Source organism: Notamacropus eugenii, chromosome 5 (assembly GCF_028372415.1).
Source record: "Notamacropus eugenii isolate mMacEug1 chromosome 5, mMacEug1.pri_v2, whole genome shotgun sequence".
Classification (NCBI taxonomy): Eukaryota; Metazoa; Chordata; class Mammalia; order Diprotodontia; family Macropodidae; genus Notamacropus; species Notamacropus eugenii.
Genome location: NC_092876.1, coordinates 359,203,487 through 359,219,325, shown reverse-complemented (window position 1 = coordinate 359,219,325; position 15,839 = coordinate 359,203,487). Strand labels below are relative to the sequence as shown.

Sequence of the window (15,839 nt, the reverse complement as noted above, 5' to 3'; positions counted from 1 at the left end):
TACATTGGCTTTGTGCAAAAACTTTTCAATTTAATGTAATCAAAATTATCCATTTTGCATTTCATAATGTTCTCTCTTGTTTGGTCATGAAGTCCTCCATTCTCCACAAAGCTAACAAATAAACTACTCCTTGTTCCCCAATTTGTTTATATTATCAGCCTTTAAACCAAGATCATATGCACATTTGGACTTAATTCTGGTAAACAGTGTTAGATATGGTCGACGACCAGTTTCTGTCATACTATTTTCCAGTTTTCCCAGTAGTTTTTCTCAACAGCAAGTTCTTATCCCAGTAGTCATTGACTACTGTGTCACATGTACCCAAAGTATTCCACTGATCTAGCCCTCTATTTCTTAGCTGTTATCAAGTGATTGTGATAATTGCTGCTTTATAATACAAATTAAGATCTGGTATGGCTAGTCCATCTTCCCTAGTATTTCTTTTCATTAATTCTCTTGATATTCTGGACCTTTTGTTCTTCCAGATGAATCTTGACATTATTTTTTTCTAGCTTTAGAAAATAACTTTTTGGTAGTTTGACTGATATGGAACTGAATAAGTAAATTAATTTAGGCAGAATTGTCATTTTTATTATATTAGCTCAGCCTACCAATGAGCAACTGATATTTTTCTTAGATTTGCCTTTATTTGTTCTAAAAGTGTTTTGAAATTCTGTTCATATAGAACCTGGGTTTGTTTTGGCAGGTGAACTCCCAAATATTTTATAGTGTCTACAACAACTTTAAATGGGATTCTTTTTCTATCTCTTGCTCTTGGGCTTTGTTAGTAATATATAGAGATGCAGATGATTTATGTGGGCTTATTTTGTATCCTGCAACTTTGCCAAAGTTGTTTATTATTTCAAATATTTTTTTTAACTTTATTCTCTAGGATTCTTTAAGTAGATCATCATATTATCTGCAAATTATGATAACTTACTTTCTTCTTTGCCTATTCTAATTCCTTCAATTTCTTTTTCTTCTTTTATTGCTAAAACTAACATTTTTAGTATCATATTGAATAATAGTGGTGATAATATACATTCTTGCTTCATCCCCCATCCCCCTTATTGAAAATGTATCTAGCTTATCCCTATTACATATAATGCTTGTTGATGGTTTTAGGTACATACTACTTATTGTTTTAATAAGGGCTCCATTTATTCCTATGCTCTCCAGGGTTTTCAATAGGAATGAGTGTTGTATTTTGTCAAAAGCTTTATCTGCATCTCTTGAGATAAGCATATGGTTTCTGTTAGTTTTGTTGTAGATATGACCAATAATGCTGATTGTTATCCTAATATTAAGCCAACCCTGCATTTCTGGTATAAATCCTACCTGATGAAAGTGTATTATTCTTGTGATAATTTGCTGTAATCTTTTTGCTAAGATCTTCTTTAAAATTTTTGCATCTATATTCACTAAGGAAATTGGTCTGTAATTTTCCTTCTCTGTTGTGGCTCTTCCTGGTTTAGGGATCAGCACTATATTTGTGTCAGAAAAAGAATTTGGTAGGGCTCCTCCTTTTTCAATTTTCCCAAATAGTGTATATAATATCGGAATTAACTATTCTTTAAATGTCTGAAAGAATTTGCTTGTAAATCCATCTGACCCTAGATATTTTTTTCCTAGGGAGTTCATTGAAGGCTTGTTCAGTTTCTTTTTTCTGAGATGGGGTTATTTAAGTATTTTACTTCCTATTCTGTTCATCTGGGCAATTTATGTTTTTGTAAGTATTCATCCATATAACTAAAACAGTCAAATTTATGGACATACAGTTGGGTAATGTAATTTCTAATTATTGTTTTAATTTCCTCTTCATTGGAAGTGAGTTTACTCTTTTCCTTTTTGATACTACAATTTTGTTTTCTTCTTTCTTTTTTTTAATCAAAATGACAAAAGGTTTATCAATTTTATTATTTTTTCATAAACTAGCTCTTAGTCTTATTTATGAATTCAATAGTCAATTTCAATTTTATTAATCTCTCTTTTGGTTTTCAGTGTTTCTGGTTTGGTATTTAATTGGAGATTTTCAATTTATTCTTTTTCTAGCTTTTTCAGTTGCATGCCCAATTCATTGGTCTCTTCTTTCTCTGTTTTATTCATGTAAGCATTCAATGATGTAAAACTTCTCCTAAGAATTTCTTTTGCTATCAGATAATTATTTTCTAGAGCTGGAAAAAATAATATCAAAATTCATCTGGTAGAACGAAAGGTCCAGAATATCAAGGAAACTAATGAAAAGAAATACTAGGAAAAGTGGCCTAGCTCTACCAGATCTCAAATTGTATTATAAAGCAGGAATTATCAAAACCACTTGATACTGGCTAAGAAATAGAAGGGTAGGCAAGTGGAATATACTAGGTACTCAAGACACAGTAGGCAATGAATATAGTAATCTACTATTTGATAAACCCAGGGACTCCAGCTACTGGGATAAGAACTCACTGTTCAACAAAAATTGTTGGGAAAACTGGATAAAAGTGTGGTGGAAACTAGGTATAGAACAATGGCTGACACTATACACAAGAATAAAGTCCAAATGGGTACATGATCTACGTATAAGGAGTAATAGTATAAACAAATTAGGGGAGCAAGGAATAGTGCATTTTTCAGATTTATGGAGAAGGGAAGAATTTTTGACTAAAGAAGAGATAGAAAGCATTATGAAGTGCAAAATGCATAATTTTGATTACATTAAACTGAAATGTTTTTCCACAACCAAATTCAATGCAACCAAGATTAGAAAGGAAGCAGAAAACTGGGAAAGAATTTTTCCAACTAATGTCTGTGATAAAGGCCTCATTTCTAAAATATATTGAGAACTGAGTCATATTTACAAGAATACAAGTCATTCCCCAATTGATAAATGGTCAAAGGATATGAACAGGAAGTTTTCAGAGGAAGAAATTAAAGATATCTACAGTCATATGAAAAATGCTCTAAATCACTATTGATTAGAGAGATGCAAGTCAAAACAACTCTGAGACACCACACTATACCTATCAGACTGGCTAACATGACAAAACAGAAAGATGATAAATATTGGAGAAGATGTGGGAGAGTTGGAACACTAATTCGTTGTTGGTGGAGCTGTGAGCTGATCCAATCATTCTGGAGAGCAATTTGAAACTATGCCCAAAGGGCTAAACAAAGTGGATACCCTTTGATCCAGCAATACTGCTTCTAGGACTATAACCCCAAGAGATCATAAAAATGGGAAAGGGCCCTACATGTATAAAAATATTCATAGCAGTACCCCTTGTGGTGGCCAAAAACTGTAAATCAAAGGGATATCCATCAATTGGGGAATAGCTGAATAAATTGTGGTATATGAATGTAATGGAATACGATTGTGCTGTAAGAAATGATGAACAGGAAGACTTCAGAGAGGCTTGGAAATATTTATATGATCTGATGCTGAGTGAAAGGAGCAGAACCAGGAGAACTTTGTACACAGCATCAACCACAGTGTGCGAGGATTTTTTCTGGTGGACTCCAACCTTTTATTTTTACCCTATGTGTATCCCCCTCTTTCAAAAGTGTTTCTTGCAAATAACATATTGTAGCATTATGGTTTTTAATCCATTCTGCTATCCACCTCCGTTTTATGGGAGAGTTCATCCCATGCACATTCACAGTAATGATTTCTATCTGTGTCTTTCTCTCCATCCTATTTCACTCCCCCTTCCATTTATGCTTTTATTTTTCCTTTCTCTCTTTTCCTCCTCAAAAGAGTTTTACTTTTGACCACCTCTCTCAACCTTCCCTCCCTTCTATTACCTCCCTCCATTTTCTTTCCCTTTTCCCCTTCTATTTCTTTTCTCCCTTCTATCTACCCCTCCCTTTTCTTTCCCTTTTCCCCTCCTACTGCATATAGAGCTCATTCGGTTTCTGTACTTAACTGAGTATTTTATTCTCTCCTTGAGCCAATCTGATGAGAGTAAAGCTCAAACAATGTGCATCTCACTCCCTTCTTTCCCTCTACTATAACATGTTTTTATGCCTCTTCATGAAATGTCATTTACCTTTTTATGCCCCCTCCTATCCTCTTCTTCTATTACAATCACTTCACACCCTTTAATTATATTTTTTATCATCACATCAGTTAATTTTTCCCCACTCCTTGTATCTATGTATATCCTTTTAAAATGTCATAATAAATATACAATTCTCAAGATTACCAAGTATCATACTCCCATACAGGAATGTAAACAGTTTGCCCATATTGAATAACAATTTTTTTTCTTTTTTTCTTTTTTCCTCCCTGCTTACCTTTTTATGCCTGTCTTGAGTCTTGTGCTTGAAGATCAAATTTTCTATTGGGTTCTGACCTTTTCATCAGGAAGGCCTGGAAATCCCTTATTTCATTGAATGGCCATCTCCTTGTCTGAAAGATTATGCTCACTTTTGCTGTGTAATTGATCTTTGGTTGTAGTCCAAGCTCCTTTGTCTTGCAGAATATCATACTCCAAACCTTTTGATCTTTTAATATAGAAGCTTCAAGGTCTGGTGTGATCCTGACTAATTCTTCAGTATTTGAATTGGTTTTTTTCTGGCTGCTTGCGGTATTTTGTCCTTGACTTGATAGTTCTGGACTTTGGCAACAATATTCCTTGGCATCTTCAATTTGGAATCTTTTTCAAGAGGTGATAGGTGGAGTCTTTCCATGACTATTTTGCCCTCTGGATCTAGGACCTCAGGGCAATTTTCCTTGATGATTTCTTGGAAGATATAGACCAAGGTATTTTTTTTTCCCATCATGGCTTTCTGGTAGACCAATAATTCTTAGATTTTCTCTCCTGGATCTGTTTTCCAGGTCAGTTATTTCTCCAATGAGATATTTTATATTTTCTTCTATTTTTTTCATTCTTTAGATTTTGTTTCACTGATTCTTGATGTCTTGAAGATCCATTAGCTTCTACTTGCCCAATTCAAATTTTTAACAAATTATTTTCTTCAGTTAGCTTTTGTTCCTCCTTTTCCATTTGTCCAATTTCCCAGTTAGGTTTTGTACCTCCTTATCCATTTGGTCAATTTTACTTTTTAAGGAGCTGTTCTGTTCAGTGAAGTTTTTTCATTTTGTCAATTGTATTTTTAAAAACGTTGGTCAGTTTTCTTTATCCTCTCTAATTCAACTTTTGAAAATCCTTCTTGAGCTCTTCCAAGAAAGCTTTTGGGTTTGAGACCAGTTTATATTTCCTTTTGAAGTTTCAGAGGTGGGTATATTGTCAGTGCTATCCTCTTCTGAATTCATATTTTGATCTTCTCTGTCCCTGTAGTAAGATTCTATGGTCTTTGTTTTTCTGATTTGCTTCTTGCCCATGGTGATTGCATTTTTCCTGACTTTTAAGGTAGGTTTCTGCTTGTGGGGCACAGGGGGCTCTGTCCCACCTTTCTTGTACTGGGAGCTGGAGGTCTAGCTGAGGCTTTGTGTGTTGTAGCCCCTGGTTCTTTTATCTAGAAGGTATATATTGCTCCAGCTTAACTGGCGCTGAGCTGGCTGGTGCATGCCAAGGCTGAGGCCAGGTGAACTGTTTCTGAGTCTCCCTGGGGTTATACTGAAGATCACAGCATGAGGTGTGGGGGAGGGGTGGTCTGGCTGGAGGAGGTCTCCTCTTCCTCTAGGGCTGGGCTTAAGCACAGGCAGACTCAGTGGTTGGTGAATCCCTGTCTGCACTTATGTCTGTCCAATTTCCCTGGCTGTGCTAAGGCATGCCTGGGGTTCTGGTGTTTGTTCTTACCAGCTCCAACACCCTGGGGCTCAGGATCTCCTGCTGGTCCCCTGAGTGAGAATTGCTGGGACTCCTCTGGTCCTGCACTTGTCCCCTTTAGCCACATCAAGAAGGACTCTTCTAGTTGATCCCCTTAGCCTTTTTAGCTGAAAGACTGCTGTACCCCTTCTGCTAACTCCACTGTTCCAGGATTTTTTCTGTGGAAGTATTCTCTAGTTTACTCTACCATCTTGGTTCCCAGAAGTTCTAGTTTGGCTCCTGGAAGTTCAAGTCCACTCACCGATTTTAATCTCTATTTATTAGCTTAACTAATTATTGCTCAGCATGTAAGGGTTATTAACCTAATAAATATCAAATTGCTCGGGAGTTTTGGATTTCCCATATTTCCAACTCAAAAGCTCTTTTGCTTTCCCATGTTTATCAATGGGCAAAGGAAATCCACCTATACAAAGCTAAGACCATAGCATTGAGGTCATTATCTCTCTTAACTGCCTAACCATTGAGCTACTCAATGGATTTTCCTAAAGTGTGGGTCTGACCATGTCACCCTCCCTCCTCAACAAACTCCAGTGGTTTCCTATTGCCTCCAGGATCAAATACACATTTTTCTTTTTGGCATTCAAAGTCATTCATAACCTAACTTCCTCTTACCTTCCTAGTCTTCTTACACCTTACTCTCTACTATGTACTCTTTGATCCAGTGAAGTTGTCTTTCTTGTTATTTCACGAACAAGATACTTGGATACCTTGGATCTGGACATTTTCTCTGGCTGTGTCTCATTCCTGCAACATTCTCCTCCTTATCTTCACTGGCTTCCTTTAATTTCCAACTGAAATCCTATCTTCTACAGGAAGCCCTTCCCAATCCCTCTTAATAGGAGTGGCTTTCCTTTGTTAATTATTTCCTAACTTGTTTGAACATATTTGTTTATTGTGTCCCCCATTAAATTGTGAGTTCCTTGAGGGCAAGGATTGCCTTTGTCTCTTTTTGTATCTAGCCTTCCATGTAGTAGAAACTGAAATGTTTATTGACTAACTGACAGACCAGTCACATATATGAACTTTGGCATTTTTAATTGGCTAATCCAAGTCTGCCTAAAAGGGCACTGAGCTCACTCTTACATCTAGAAGATGCTTTGCAAACTATGAAACACTATAAAAATGCCAGTTATTTATTATCTCCCTTCTCTGAATTCCCATAACATTTGCATCAGCACTTAGCCTATTTGGGATTTATCTTTTTAAAGGTCCTTCTGGGTAAGGACTTTCCAGACCCCCTCTCATAAGAACTCCTTTTTCACTAAAATCTTCCACCCCAACGTGGGGCCTAATGAGGATATCTGTGTCAATGTGCTCAAAAGAGACTGGACTGCTGAACACTTGCTGCTGACTATCCAGTCAGCGCCTTCTGATCCACCTGAACCCCAAGTCAGCCCTGAATGAGGAGTCTGGCTGCTTGCTTCTGGAGGACTACGAGGAGAGTGCAGCTCACCCTTGGCTGCTGCCAGAGATCCATGGCAGGACCAGGGACCTTGGCACCATTTGGGCACCCAGAGTGGTGGGGTGTCTGAAGCTGTCCAGGGAAGGCAGGAGGCTTCTCCTCATCCCTGTGGGGCCCAGCATGGCCAAGAAGCATCCCAGGGGAGTGGGACAAGAAGCAGGCTGCCAATAAGATGGACCAGAAGCCAGCTCTGAGCAGGCTGTGGGAAGATGTGGAGGGGGCAGCTTTTCTATCTCACTAAGTTATTTTAATTATGGAGGGAGGAGTGGGAGGTGGGACCCAGATTCTTTTTTCTAAAATACAGTTGAAAAAGCATCATATGGGGAAGCTAATTCTTTTAAAGAAGAAGACTGTATTTATAATAGTCTCACCTCAACATGTTAACTCTCTGGAGCCTCTCCACATACCCAGAGATATCTCATTTAATTTCTGTTACCATCAGTAGGGAATATTCTTAAGAGAAAAAAAAGATCCCTTTTTGAAGAGAGAATGCATTTAGTGCAACATAAAATAGACTTCAGAGGCAGGTCTTTGAAATGTTCTTTTTTCTTCATACATCCTTGCTCATCTCTCCTCTAAATGTAGTTATTCCCTCTAGTCACATTCGTTCCACTCTTTAGTGGAAATACTGCAAGTCAGCAGCACGGATACTTTATTAGAGTTCAATTCAATTTCATACAATTTCAATCCAACAATCTTTTCTTTTTAAATGCACCAACTATGTTCAAGTTACATGTGAAGTTTTAAGGCACAAAGCCACTTTAGCACAAAACCTTCTGAGGGTATATCTAATGTAATAATTTGGGTGCTGTTAGGGGTAGCTCAACCTCGCACACCTGTATATATGATCAATTGATCAACTGACAGACACTTGTAAAGACAATAACTAGAGAGGGTTCTAGTAATCAATAGGATCCTGACTGGGTCACAGGAAGAGAAAAATAAACGGTAGCATCTGTTCTTGCACATAGCTTTTTGAGAATTTTTTTTTTATGAGTTGAGAAGCATGTAGAAGGGATTGGGGATGGAGGCCATTAAGGTAGTTGTGCTCCTGTTCTTCATTGTTTTGGGTTGTACAATAGAGACAAAGCTCCTGCTCCCCCTAGGAGAGCTATATTTTTTCCTGATGCATCTATTCCCTCCTCTTGCACTAGAGTGGTTGTGTAGAAGAGGCAGAGAGAGTGGTATCTTGGTAAATGTTTAGCAACCAGATCTCTGAAAAAAAAATGTATGCTTGGTACACGTTTTAGTTTAATATGCATTATTAACATCCTCTCTATCACATCTTGAGTTTAGACAATCAACAAAGCAATAAATCAAGTCCTGACTTGTTATTGTTCAGTTGTTTCCAACTCTTGGTATCCACTGTGGGGTTTCCTTGGCAAAAATACTGTAGTGGTTTGCTATTTCCTTCTCCAGCTCAAAGTGAACTTGGATTTAGAGGTAGAAGATCTAGTGCAAGTCTGACTGGTACAAGTCCAGGTTCTGCCACTTTCTAGTGGTATGACCTTGGGCACATTTGCCTCTTCTAATTTCTGTTTGCTCATGTGCAAGATAGGAATAATGATCCTTGAACTGTCTTCATTTGTAGTTAGTCAACGAACAATTGGGACTGTTAGATGGTGCCATAGTGCACAGAGTGCTGGACCTGGAGTCAAGAAGACTCATCCCTGTATGCCCCCCTCCCCCCACTTACTAGTTGTGTGACCCTGGGAAAATCATTTAACCCTATTTGCCTCAGTTTCCTCATCTGTAAAATGAACTGAAGAAGGAAATGGCAAACCACTCTAGTATCTTGGCCAAGAAAACTCCATATGGGGGTTATAAGATTCAGACACAACTGAAATGACTGAACAAAAACAAGCAATTATGAATCACTTGGTATATCCTAGGAACTTTGCTAAACACTGGGGATAGAGGCAAAAAAAGGCCAAAGCATAGTCCCTGACCTCAAGGAGTTTATGTTTTAATCAGGGAGACAGTATGTAAACAACCAAGTAGACACAAGATATAAACAATGTCTTGGAAGGCACTTGGAAAGGGGAAGACATTAGCATCTGGGGAATGGAGATAGGCTTCCTTGTGTATGTGGGATCTGAGCTGGGTCTAAATCTCAGAGCTGTTATAGAACTCAAATGAAAAAATGTATATAGAAGACTATCTGAACCTAAAACATCACTTTTATTAACAATTGGTTGTATGAGCAGAAGGGAAAGCTCAGAGTAGAATCGAATGTAGTCTGGGATGCTTTTTCTTTAGAGTTGAAATACTTCAATTCATCTCATTTTAATACGTGCCATGCATTGATTCCTGCAACCAGATATAATGAGGGGAGGGGTGCTATGATGACATCTTCAGGCACTGACACACAAATAAAAGCCTGCCAAATAAAGAAATTCTCATACGCTAATTGGATTTAGGGCTGAAAGGTACACGGGAAAATCATCTAGTCCAAACTCTATGTTGCACAAATGAGAAAACTGAGGTATGGAGAGTTAGAAGAATTTATCAGTACAGGAAAGAACTCAAAGGGGTAAGTAGAAAATCTTTCTGATTTCCTCCCAGGGCATCAAACTTCTCCCATTAAAATGTAATCTCTTTGTGAGTAAGCACAGTTTCATTTTTAATGTCTGCCACATACTAGATACTTAAATACTTGCTTATCAACCAATTAGCAACTTTGCCAATGACAGGACAGTACTTTTTTTTTTTTTGCTGTAAATTTAGGACTTATTATTGTTGTGCAAATATGGAAATAAGGGAGGCAAGCAGGATTACTGATATCCCTTGACCTTGTATTCATAGATCTAAAGTGGAAGGTACTTTAGAGGTCACCCAGTCCTACTCCTTCATTATACATATGTATGTAAGGAGGATTTTGTTATACTTTTAGAGTTTAGTTTCTCAGGATCCATGTCCGGGGGATGTCTAGTTTCCAGGTGTTAGATAACGACTCCCAGAATAGTTTCAAGGATCCTAGATAGTAGTTCTTAGAATCATAGTGACATACAGTGCTACTGAGACTATGCCTTGAGATAAGGGGTGACATAATATGATATTTACTGTATGTATGTGTGTATATGTGTGTGTGTGTGTGTGTTTGTTCTTCGTTGTCGAAGAAGACCATGCCATCAGAGAAATGATGACATGACTTGCACTTGACTTTGTTTTGAGTGACGGAGGGCTGTGCAGGTCACCAGCCTCACTTCTCCTCCAGAGCCATCTGAATCTAGTGACCAGATATTCATCAGGATGACTGGAGATGACCCAGGATGAGGCAATTGGGGTTAATTGATTTGCCCAAGGTCACACAGCTAGTGAGTGTCAAGTGTCTGAGGTGAGATTTGAACTTAGGTCCTCTTGACTTCTGCACTGGTGCTCTATCCACTGCACCACCTAGCTGCCCCATGATATTTACTATATTTGCACAGAATGATGTTTTTGCTAAAGTTAACCTGTGAGCTTAATGTTGGCAAGATGCCTTCTTTGTCTGATTGCCCTGTATAGCAGGTGGTCAATGAAGAGGTAACCTTGGGGTTTTTGAAAAAACTACAGGGAACCCATGGAGGCAAAAGCATGGAGAATCTGTGTGTTTCTCCACTGGCCCTCATTAAGGTCTGAGAGGATTTAGGAGAATGAACAAATGTGCCTGTCTCCATTGACCCCATCCAGAGATAGGGGTAGTTCCCCCCACCTCTCTGCCTTTGGCTGGACCCTGCAAGAAGGGTCATTAGGGAATGCTGTAGGAGCTGGTTTTCTCACAGCCCTTTGAGAAGACTAAACTATAATAAAGCTGATTATTAAACCTTCCAAAGCTGCCTGCCTGTCTGATCAGATCAAGAGTAAACCTATTAGAGGCTAGAGACTGAGTTCTGCAGTGCCTCCTGTGTGTTATCTGTGAAACAGCGTATTAAGAAACTGAGGGATAGGGGTTTAAGTGACTTGACAGAGGGTAAGTTGTCAGGTCCTGTTACTCCAAATTCAATCCTTTTTCTACTCTTCTATGCTACTTCTTGAACAAATAAGGCTATTTTTATAGTCATATTATCTGATTTGCATTCATATAGGCATCTTAAGGGATTGGAAGCTGATAAAATGCAAGAGAAACAACTGATTATATATAGAAGAAGGTCTATTACATAACTGAAGGCCTTTTGCTTCATTCCAATCCTATAATGTTAACCAATCAGAGAATGTAGTTGAATCTAGTTCCCCAAAGATGATATAAGCAGAACATAAACCCTGGCAGGATAAGCAAGCGGAAAAGGTCCACAGAGCGATTTTGTTCCTGACATGTAAGACCAGTCTAGCTAAATTCAGCCCATGACTGACTGCAGAGTGATGGTGTTTTGTTTGTTTTTTTCTCCCCACAAAATTCTTGAATACTAGTCTACCAAGTTATAGGAGGCTGTGATCTACATCACGAAAGGGAGAACTCAGATTGATAGAAAAACTAGAGATTTTTGAAGGAATGAAGAAAACTAAAGATTGACTACTTTGGGAAACTGGTTTCCCAGATTGAAGTACAAGATTACTTTGGAAAGCAATAATAACACATTGGGCATCTAGAACCAATAGATCAGCCTTGCACAACCTGTGACACACCAAAGGATTTCTGGTGGCCTGCAAAAATATAGAGGAAAAAATGTAGAGAAAAACCCATGGGCAGCAGGTTATACAGGTCTGTAATAGACCAACATGAATATGATAATCACTTTACTTTGTGTCAGGTGCTGTAGTAGGCCTTGGGGATACAAAGACAAAATTCAAATAGCCCCTGCCCTCAGGGAGTTTATATTCTATCAAGGAAAAAGATATACTTGTATAATAAAGTAAAAATAAATTCAGGGCAGATTTTGTGGGCCATAGTACTACTAGTTGTAGGGTTAGGAAAGACTTCATATTAGAGTTGACATCTAGACTGAAATTTGAAGGAACTGGGAATTCTAAGAGCTAGGGTAGGGAAAGGAGTGCATTCCAGGCAAGGGGCACAGCCTAGACAAAGGAATAAAAATGAGAGACAGAATATTATATGGGAGTAGCAGCAAGTAGGCCAGTTGGACTGAATCATATAGTATGTGAAGGGGAATGAATTGCAAGATAAGAAAGGATATCCTAGGAGAGAAATGTGAAGAGAACTTAGTTGATTTTCTATTATATGAGAACCATAGCCAAGATGATCAAAATCTTAAATATGACTCTAAATGTTGGCAATTCTTGAGACTCCCCTCTTTTATAATTAAATATTGAGTGTGTATGTATGCATACATGTGTGCACATACATGTGTATGCATGTGTGTATGAGTGTGAGTGTGTACATGTGTGTGTGTGTATCTCTGTGTATGTGTATGTGTTTGGTAGGGCTTTGGGCAGTGGTACATTAATTGATAAATGGCAATGAAATTCATGTGGAAGCATTTATTTTCTACCAATTAATAATGCATCAGTTCATCATATCTTATGAATTCTAGCAACCCTAATTAAACTATATTAGTTATGTCTGGATTAATGCTGGTGCAGTGAAGGCCAAAGAGTGATAACCATCCTTGTTATAACTAACCAGAGGAAGGGGCACCCAAAATACTTGTTTCTTCAATAAGCAATTCAATAAGAAGTGTTTTCTCCTTACATATTAGCATTCCCAAAATGTACAATGCTGAGGAATAAAATGTTAATTCTTCAGAAATATTGCTCAGTATTTGGGTTCCTTGACCTTAAGGGGCAGAGAGCTGAGTTTGTGAGGCCCTCCTGGCTCATTAGGTTAAATAGAACAAGCTTCACTGAGGGAATATGTAAAATAAGGCTCCCTGGAATGTCAAGTTAGGACACTGAAGATGTTAGAGACACTAAAATTCAATAACTACAGTACAGCAAACATTTATTAAATATTACGTGCAAGGCACTGTGCTAAGTGATCAAGAAATCATAGAGATTTAAAAAAATCAATGTTCATGGAGTTTAAAATCTAGTAGAAGGGCTAAGTCCTATCTAAATAAATATAATAAAAACCAGTTAATGAGTGATGCAAACAGAAAGACAAGGAGTGGTTTGGGGAAAAGAGAGATCACTTTGAATCAAAGACCCAAGAAAGGCTTCATGGAGGAGGTCACACCTTAATTAAACCTTCCAGGAAGAAAAAGATTTAAATAATTTAAGAATGTGCTAGGAATAGAGGGCAGCCAGGTGGTACAGAGGATAGAGGGCCAGGTCTTTACATTGCACCTGCTAAGGAGTTATTTTACTATTACCTAATCTACTAGTTTAGGGCTATCCTTGTCAGCAACACTCCCAGGTGACCAGGATGACGCAGCTAGTATGTGTCAGAGGCAAAATCTGAAGCCAGGACAAGGTTCCTCTAATGTTTAATAAGAGTTAAAGATCTTCCCCACTCATTAATGGGCCTGCCTATTAAGGAAAGCTTGGTTAGGGGAGGTTTTTTTTTTTAGAAGGCCTACACCTTTTGCTAATTTCTAATGAGGCACTGGTTTTCTAGGGTTGTGATGCCCTGTAGCTCTGAAAAGTGTATATATACTCTGAGGTCAGGTTTAGTTTTAGGGGCTTGCTCATTGGAAGTGTCTATTTGACCAGATGAGACTCTGGGCAGCCACTAAGGAGCTCCTCAGCTTTGAAAACTCAGATGTTGGTCCTTTTCTCTCTGGTAATTGTGTATACATGGTCAGATAGTTGGATCTGTCTGTTGATCTGTGATACATGTATTACTTAAGGCCAGGCAGTTGGAAGCCCTGTTGGTTGATCTTTGTTTGTATTTATTTATTTGTATTATATTTGTTTGTATTTTCTCTGAAGTTGCAAGGTGCTGACTTTTTCCCCTGAACTAAGTGAATGATGCATGTGCTTGGTTAAAGTGATTGTTGACCCCTCAAAAGTTGCTTTCCTTTTAGAAAAGCAGATCTAAGAACCTGCATAGCAAGCCCTCCTATGTATGTCAGGGTTCTTTCTGTTACAGCCACCTACCATACTAATCCTATATACTAACTCTAAATTTCTTCTAAAACTCAAAATACCCCATGAGAATTCATGGTGGCAACATTGTCATTTATAAAATGAATACTGCTATCCTGCTTGATTATTAGAGAGGAAGGATGGATATAGATTGATAATGCTGTGTGTTCATGTAATTTTTGTTATAATTATTGTAATGAGGGAACATGCCATCATGAATAAAGTGCTAAGCTTGGACTTGGGAACACAAGGATTCAAATCCTTTCTCTGATCTTATTAGGTGTGTGTGATCCTGAGCAAATCATTAAACCTCTCTGAGCCTCAGGAAACTCTCTAAGACTATAGATCATAGGTGGGTTGTATTGACATGGAAAGAGTTCCAACACTAAACAAAATCACAGGTCCTTGACCTGTAGATATTATTAGGACAATATTAAGTCACTAGAGTCCACTCTAAGGGAAGAGAAGATCAAAGGAGGTTAAGTGGTAGAATCCTGGGTTGGAAATGTGTTTCTACCTTTAACTGAGCTTAAGAGAAAGTTATCCTATTTCTGTAGACCCTCAAGCATGATCATCAGTTTATTTGAACCAGTTTGGAAGTGGAGGAGGCTAGGACTGGCCAAACAAAACGAATGCAACCAAGTTTAGAAGGAAAGCAAAATGATGGAAATAATTTTTATAGCAAGTGTTTCTGATAAAGGTCTCCTTTCTCAAATACACAGAGAACTGAGTTAAATTTATAATACTACAAGTCATTTATCCAGTTGATAAATGGTCAGAGGATATGAACAGATGAAAAAATTAAAGCTATCCATAGTCATATAAAAATGTTCTAAATCACTATTTATTAGGGAAATGAAAATTAAAACAACTCTGAGGTACTACCTCACACCTATCAGATTGGCTAATATGACAAAAAAAAAAAGAAATGATAAATTTTGGAGATGTGGGGAAATTGGAACACTGCTGTGTTGGTGGAGTTGCGAAATGATCCAACCATTCTGAAAAGTAACTTGAAGGTATACCCAAAGGGCAATCAAACTGTGCAGACCCTTTGATCTAGCAATACCATTGCAAGTTCTGTACCCCAAAGAGATCATTAAAAAGGTAAAAGGACATACATGTACAAAAATATTTTTTGCAGCTCTTTTCTGGGGGAAAAATCTGATCAGAAGAGCAATTTTAAAGTTTGAGAGAATTTTTGCAGAGAATTCTTTGAAGATATTTCTCCATTTGGATGTTGAAAGGAAAACATTTGGCATACAAAATAAAGCATGGAAATTGTAATATGACCTAGAGCTTATTTAATGTTAACCTTGGCTGACTCTCAAATATTTTATATTGTCTACAGTTATTTTAAATGGAATTTTTCTATCTCTTGCTGCTGGTCTTCGGTAATATGCAGAAATGCCAATATTTATGTGGGTTTATTTTATAACCTACAACTTTGTTAAAGTTCTTAATTATTTCAAATAGTTTTTTAGTTGATTCTGTAGGATTCTCTAATTATACCTTCTTATCATCTGCAAAGAGTGATAGTTTTATTTCCTCATTGCCTTGTCTAATTCCTTCCATTTCTATTTCTTCTTCTATTGCTAAAACTAACTTTTCCATTTCTAGCACAATATTGAATAATAGAG

At 37.7% G+C, this 15,839-nt stretch overlaps 1 long non-coding RNA gene and 1 pseudogene across 2 annotated transcripts in view; both read left to right on the top strand.

The window, feature by feature from the left end:
• LOC140509271 (uncharacterized) overlaps positions 1 to 15,839 on the top strand; it is a 201,583-nt gene that overhangs the window by 67,209 nt on the left and 118,535 nt on the right. The gene's annotated exons all lie outside the window — the stretch shown is intronic.
• LOC140503403 (ubiquitin-conjugating enzyme E2 S-like) lies at positions 5,325 to 7,477 on the top strand (annotated as a pseudogene).